The sequence below is a fragment of the Adiantum capillus-veneris genome, chromosome 17, assembly GCF_014529385.1.
Source record: "Adiantum capillus-veneris isolate H3 chromosome 17, ASM1452938v2, whole genome shotgun sequence".
In the NCBI taxonomy this organism is placed as follows: Eukaryota; Viridiplantae; Streptophyta; class Polypodiopsida; order Polypodiales; family Pteridaceae; genus Adiantum; species Adiantum capillus-veneris.
This window is the reverse complement of record NC_140947.1, coordinates 54,235,621-54,243,001: the sequence shown is the minus strand read 5'-3', so window position 1 is coordinate 54,243,001 and position 7,381 is coordinate 54,235,621.

Here is a 7,381-nt window from a genome sequence, read left to right as displayed (position 1 = left end):
ATTTCTCTCTTGCACTTTTTCATTTGTACACACACATGGGCACGCCTCATTCACATGGACACACCTCATCCTCAAGTGGACTTTGATGCCTCGTTTGATGCTCTCTCCTAGAGCATCAAGAGTACCTAATTTGTCTAGTCAGCATCGAAGTGAGCCATTGTAGCTACATCACTCTATCGGTGGTGAAAATAGATGCTATGGAAGTGGTGTCAAGAGGCCATCTCACAGCCATAGAGAGCCTTTATCGTTGGCATCTCTTGCCATTGACACATGTTCATTGTGCACTCCATGATTTGCCTATCCATCATACGCTCCTTACTCTATCGCCACTCTTGTAGATCCCACTCTGCATTAGACACCATAGGAGACCTTGGCTAAGACCCCTTGCCAAACATCATAGGAGACCCCCACTAAGACACCCATCTAGACTCCTCGCCGCTTTCTCAGAGAATCAATCTGAGGGTTATGCTTACATCATAAATCCATACCCAAGTGTGGTAGTGGTAGATGAGGGTGAGAAAGCTCTTATTCACCATATGCATGAGCTTTGCACCCAAATCTTGTGGCATGACTTTATGAAGAAATGGAGGCAAATGGACGTTCAAAGAAGGAGCATCGTTTTGCTCCTTCATTGGGAGTTTTTCATGCCTTTCCACATTTACACTTATCCAAGAAGTATATGATGCAAAATATGGGTGAGTTTGTCAAGTATAAGCACTCACATACCCACGAAGCATACAAAAATGGATTAAGAAAAGAAGCTTGGAAGTTTATCAACAGGAATGCATGCACCATCTTGCTTGGTGGAGCAAGTACAAAGATGCTAGGAGGGCACCAATCTCAAGAAGTTTTGGACAGATTCTCACAATAATTCCCATGTTATGACTTACCTCAACATCATGAGCTTCTGTGAGGAAGGCACAACATACCTAGCTAGGTACGATTGGGAGCAGGGGACCGTCGGCTCGGTGGGGGGGCCAGGGGTCCCCTATTCCCAATCGTACCGAGTCGGCGGTCCCCTGCCCCCAATCGTACCTAGCTAGGTATGCGTTGCCTCTCGAGCAGAAGCTCATGATGTTATGCATTGTATGAAAAACGTTGAAAAAGGCTCCCTTTTCCTACGTGAGAAAATTTCTAAATCTTCTTGTGAATGGAGGCAAGGTCTTCACATCACCCAAAAAGCGGCAGCTTAGTGACATTTGATGAGGATTTTGTAAGTATTACTGAATAACTTTACTTGTTTAAGATTCTGACATTTGCAATTGCACATTCTAATCTTTTCGTTAATTCACAAGAAGTTTTAGACAAATTCTCACAATAATTCCCACATTGTGACTTACCTCAACATCATGAGTTTCTGTGAGGGGACCGCCGCCCCCAATCGTACCTAGCTAGGTATGTGGTGCCTCTCGAGCAGAAGCTCATGATGTAATGCATGGTATGAAAAACTCTAGAAAAAGACTCCGTTTTCCTACATGAGAATATTTCCAAATCTTCTTGTGGTTGTGTTTAATACTTCTAGTGCAAGTTTGTCAAATATAAGCGCTCAGATGCATGAGTTTGTCAAGCATAAGCACTCAAATGCTCACAAATTGTCAATGCGATCATATGACGCAAAGAAAGGTTTACATTGGCTTATTGAGAAGTTTCTACACGAGGTGGATCAATAAGCGATTTCTACACGAGGTGGATCGGTAAGCGATTTCAACTTTTATCATAGTTTACATTGATGCTTTCTTTTTCGCAATCATTGTTGTGATTTGCGCCCGACCTATGGGAGATCAAGCTATTGTGGGATGAGTTGTTGACGTTGGAGTCACTATGATACTTATATGTAATTTTTCTATCCTTACGCATATATATATATATATATATATATATATATATATATATATATATATATAGTTAGTTAGTTAGTTAGTTATTGGGGATGACAATATAACCCATTTTGTAATCAAACATCTAGTTTATGAATAAAAATATGGTTTTGTGCCTCACCATTTGTTTTATACCATCACTCTATTGAATCGAGCAATAGATTTTGTTGTACAATTTCAAAGTGATGAAATACAAAATTTGTTTACTTCAAATCTTGGCTTATATCAACCAGTGATACTGACACTTATATCGACTAGGATACCAAATATTTAATGTTGACGCTTTTGGGGAAGGGGAGGTTAGAAATCTCCATTCAACTTGTTCAACAGCATCAAAATTTGTGTCCATGTCTCGAAGAGCCCCTTGAAGTGTTACCTACAGGCTGGCTTAATATTTCCATCTCTATCTCCCAAAGCAACCCCTCTCTCTCTCTCTCTCTCTCTCTCTCTCTCTCTCTCTCTCTCTCTCTCTCTCTCTCTCTCTCTCTCTCTCTCTCTCTCTCTCTCTCTCTCTCGCTCTCTCTCTCTCTGCTATAGAAGGTAGCAAATTCATGAAGGTAGTGGGAGATCGAGGTGCCTCATATGACATGCACACAACAAGTAGGGAGGAGGGTGATGTGCGAAGAATGAGAGAGTTACTTGCAGGTGTGAGTCTCATTGGGGGATGGCAAGTAGCTCAATTAGGTTGTAGTGTGTATCAAAGTGTTATGCTTTGGCTGTTTCAAGTATGAGTGATAAGAAGGAACTTGATTTTTTTGAATGATACACAAAATTAAGAAATATGATTGAATTAGGATGTTGCATTTCTACAGGATTTTACTTTGTCTCTATGTGATTTTCCTCTTTGCAAAAAGGCCACTTATTCTAGTGAGTTTTCAAGTCGAGATGTAAGTCAAATAGAAACATGATTGTTATAAAGCTAGACTTGTGCCAGAAGATTCAAGGAAAAATGAATTGACTTTGATAAGACTTTTACTCCCACTTGTTATATGACTACTATTTGCAGCATTTCTTTCATTAGCATCTTGTTAGGGCCGGATTGGATAATTTTGTTAACTTCCTTAAGCTCTTGCTGAAGTCTAGCTCTTGTATTCTGCAGTTTTTCGATATCTCCTTCATTAGCATCTTATATTGCTATGAATGCACACAATTGGACATGGGGACTAGGCTTTTGAGTAGTAATTTGGCATTGATACACACCCTCTCTTTTCTTTACTGGAGCATCTTGCTAACAACCATAAGATTTTCACTTATACATGCTTTCTAAATAGCTTACAAGGCATTGAATTTTCTAATGATACTCTTGTATTATTGTTCACAATGGCCGCCTCATATTCGATTCAAAATTGTTCAAGCTATCATCATTCCATATCTGTTGTATTCTTTGCCCATGTAAAATGAATCGTGTGCTCTCTTTTCTATCACAAATATAAAAAAATAGATTGGTAATCGCATGTTCATCTCACAATGTTGTAAGCATCCCTTGAGATGAAATTGCAAGGCCTAAACTTCAAGGGCTCCACGGAATTCTAGATCTTACTACTCACATGATTATTGGAAGAGCCACATTTATTTATAAATTTATGGAACATTGAAAACAAGGGTGGCTGAAAATTGTATTTTGAAAATCCCAGAACTTGGGAAACCTTTTGTGGTAACATGTGATGCAAGTGGAGATTGAGATTGAGAGTGAGAGTGAGAGTGCGATTGAGAACTATGCACAAGATTGAGAGTGAGATAGCTCAGGGGTGGTCGGGAGGTTGATACGAGCTACGCTCTTCTTGTACCCGTGAATTGATATCAATACAGATCTCTGATTTCCTGCGTCTACTCTGTGTACTTGCAAATTTTTGTTATTCATTTGTTGTACTCCCATGTCTCGTTACAAATCTACTACCATTTCATCACACATAGTATGGGATATTGTGCATAAATCCTCTTCCTAACATTTGTTATTGGTATAAGGTTTGTACTGACTGTCATTTAAGAACTCCCTCCTACATAACCACCTTCTTTATTGCTGCAAGGAAACAAGTATGTAACAACCTCACGTTGGAATGGTCGGCAAAGACATAAGAAGTTCCTTAGGGTTTGAAATTTTGCATTGACATCTCTTCTTCAAAGATGTGCTTGCCTTATCCTCGGGAATTCATATTAAACAAATCAATAACAAGGGTGTGAAAAGCACAACTCAAATAAGAGATGCTAATTATGAGTTTGCATTGTCATGTCTTCTTCAAAGATGCACTTGTCTTATCCTCCGGAATTCAAATTAAATAAATCAATAACAAAGGTTTGATAAGCACAACTCAAATGAAAGATGTTAATTATAATTCGTTGCCTTTATTTATAGTCAGGAACTAGTTTTAATTTGGTGCCCATTTGTGCAACTCTTGGTATCTTCCTTGCTACATAAGTCCACAATAGTCAACTTCCACCATTACTCCAAGATCACAAGTTACAAGTCTATGCTCAAACTCCTTGGCGTAGAACCAAAACTTTACACTTATGTTCATTTTATATGATTGGAATATTTTGAGTGAAAAAGAGTGCTTCGTTAGCCGCATTTTGAAATGAGATAAAATGCAGGAGTGGAGGTAGAGGGAGAGGGTCAAAGTGAGAGCAAAGAAGGTAGAAACAAGAGAGAGGAAAATAGTACAACACATCATAATGATACAATATGAATTTCATGATGTAAAAAATGTTTTCTAGAGTGCTTCGTTAGTTGCATTATAATTTGTTAGTGAAATATCTTGTCTACATACACCTTGCTTCAAGCTAGTGCATGTATTTTCATTTGGAGACAATTCTCTCTTTAGAGTTACACAGAAGAACTCATATTTACTTAATCATGCTCTTAGCAAGAGCGAATCCATAAATCAATGCAATCCAAAAAAATTACCATGAACAATCCCAAGGCATATCTTGTGCTCGTTAAAGCAGAAGAACACTGCAATTTTCATATATGTCAATCAAATATTAATCGACATAACCTTTTTCTCTCTTGAATGACCTTCAATGAACAAAGCATATGAATTTGTTTCCTAGTGTCAAACTCTTTAAAAATCCAAGTAGATGTGACTAAATTATTGTTAAGTAGAATGTTTTGTCTTTAATATCCACCTCCTAGAGTTCCTTTTGTATTGAATCGAAGAAAAGCCAAATTAGTTGAAGTAAAGAGCACATTTGAAAATGATTCTCAATAGTATTATTTCTTTGACCCAATCTCACTCTCTTATGTTGTCATTTATATAAAAATGTGATTAAATTCATGTCAAACCATATGCAATAGAAACGAGCAGTTGTGTCCTTTGCTTTAGAACCTATTCAATAGTTAACGGTTATGTCATTTCAACATTCAACATGAGTATACATTCCTACATAAGAGAATTGGAGAGAGAGAGAGAGAGAGAGAGAGAGAGAGAGAGAGAGAGAGAGAGAGCTTTGTTTTCACATCAAAAGTATGTTACCTTATTTTTGAGTGGGTACCATGTCTCATGAGTTGCAATCGTGATGTCCCAAACTTGATTTGTTTACTCGCACAACAGAGGTTAGAGTTTACGTTAATTAATACTCTGGATCATTTCCAATATTTATATATAAATATTAATTTTTTGTTTATTTATTTTAAAAAAAGAAAATCATCAAATTTCCTTTCAAGTTTGCACACTTCTCCCCAAATTTTATAATATGAGGGAACGTGCCATTTCCATGGCAACAAGCAAATTTCAGTGTGTTCATTTTATAGCACTTTTCATACTATTGAGTAAATAACAGGAAGACTTTTACGTACCTTTTTATTTTGACACTCACGTGTCTATTTTTGCAAGCAATGCAATGTAGTGAGTCAAACATTTCTCATTGAAGTTGGTGACAAGCTTCCTAGCCTCTTTCCAGTAGTGTATTGTCGTGTTCAATGCAAGGATATATTAAAACAACCCATAGCTTTGTTGCCCCAACAATATTTGCAAAATGTTGCGACCAATGCATTTTGATAGACGACATTTTGGAGAAAATGTCAATCACAATGTATTTGTGCTATTATGAGGAAACCACATTTGACAAACATATCAAGCAAAGCACCGCCAAGAACATCTTTCTCCACACCCTAACTAAGAAATCGGGTTGTGAATTCTCCTTTGATGTGAAGGTCTTGCAAAAGCTGAAAATAGCATAGTGCTCATCAAGAACTCTCTATGCTGGTATACATTTGATAGAGATATCAAGCATAGCATTGGCAAGCACAACATGATTCTCTAGTAGCCCCTGAGTAGCAAGCTCATCATTAATTGTGTGACCCATGTAAAGGTCCTAGATAAGGCCACAAGCCTTTTAGGTGCATAGATGATTGCAATGGAAAAGGCCTGCCATTCACATTTTATTAAAAACAGCCTTGAGCTATCTTGCCACAACAATGCTGGGCACATTTGGAATCAATGCACTACAAGAGACCATACCCCAAAGAGGATGCATATCAAGAACTTTATGTGCTTTTGTAACGGTTGCAAATTTGGCATACATATCAACCTTGAATTTGCATCTTGGTAAATATAGCCGTAAGCATCACTATCACAACCATGTTAGGCATAACTTATAACCAACACACTGCAAGAGACATCCGAGAAAGTATGCCTATCAAGAACCTTATGTGCTTTCACGAAGGCACCACAAGAAACATACATATCGATCAAAGGTGAATCCATTTTCAAAAGCCATATCCTTGCATCAACATCTAGTGAAAGTAGTGCATAACACCCTTGCCACAGTCAAGTTTAGCAAATCATGCAATCAAGAAATTGCAAGTACCAACAATCTAGGCAAGGTGCAAGCATAGGTGATTGCATTTGGAGAAAGGCAATTCCGTCATGTTTGATTAAAAGAACCTACAATTTTCTTGGCAAAGCCTTGTTTGATATATCATGCAATCAAGATGCAAGCATAGATGATTCCATTTTTGCGGAAATCCTTTTATTTCGCATGAAGCCCATATCTTGCAATCAAGATGCAAGCATAGATGATTTCATTTTGCGGAAAGCCTTTTCTTTTGCATGAAGACCATAGCTTCCTTGGGAAAGCCATCTTAATTTTGTAATCAACACATTATGTGCTTTTGTAACGGCACCACATTCACATACACACTCATCATCAATGTGCTCTTGAGTAGGAAATTCATCAAGAACTTTCGTGAGGGCAACACATTTTGCGTACATTTTGACCAAAACCTTGCCAACATCAACTTGTTTCTACAAAAACCCATGACCATGCATAAGGCCACATGAGTTTAATGTGCAAGCATAGATAATTTCCTTTGGAGGAAGGCCTCCTTTTTGCATATGAGTGGTAAGACAGCTGAGATTCCTTGCCACAAGCATTTTGGGCATATCCGGCATACAATGCATCCAAGAGTCGACATCTCAAAGAGGATGCCTATTAAGTACATTTTGTAAGGGAACCTGATTTTACATACAAATTTGTTACCATATACATGTGGTAATTGAAGGAGT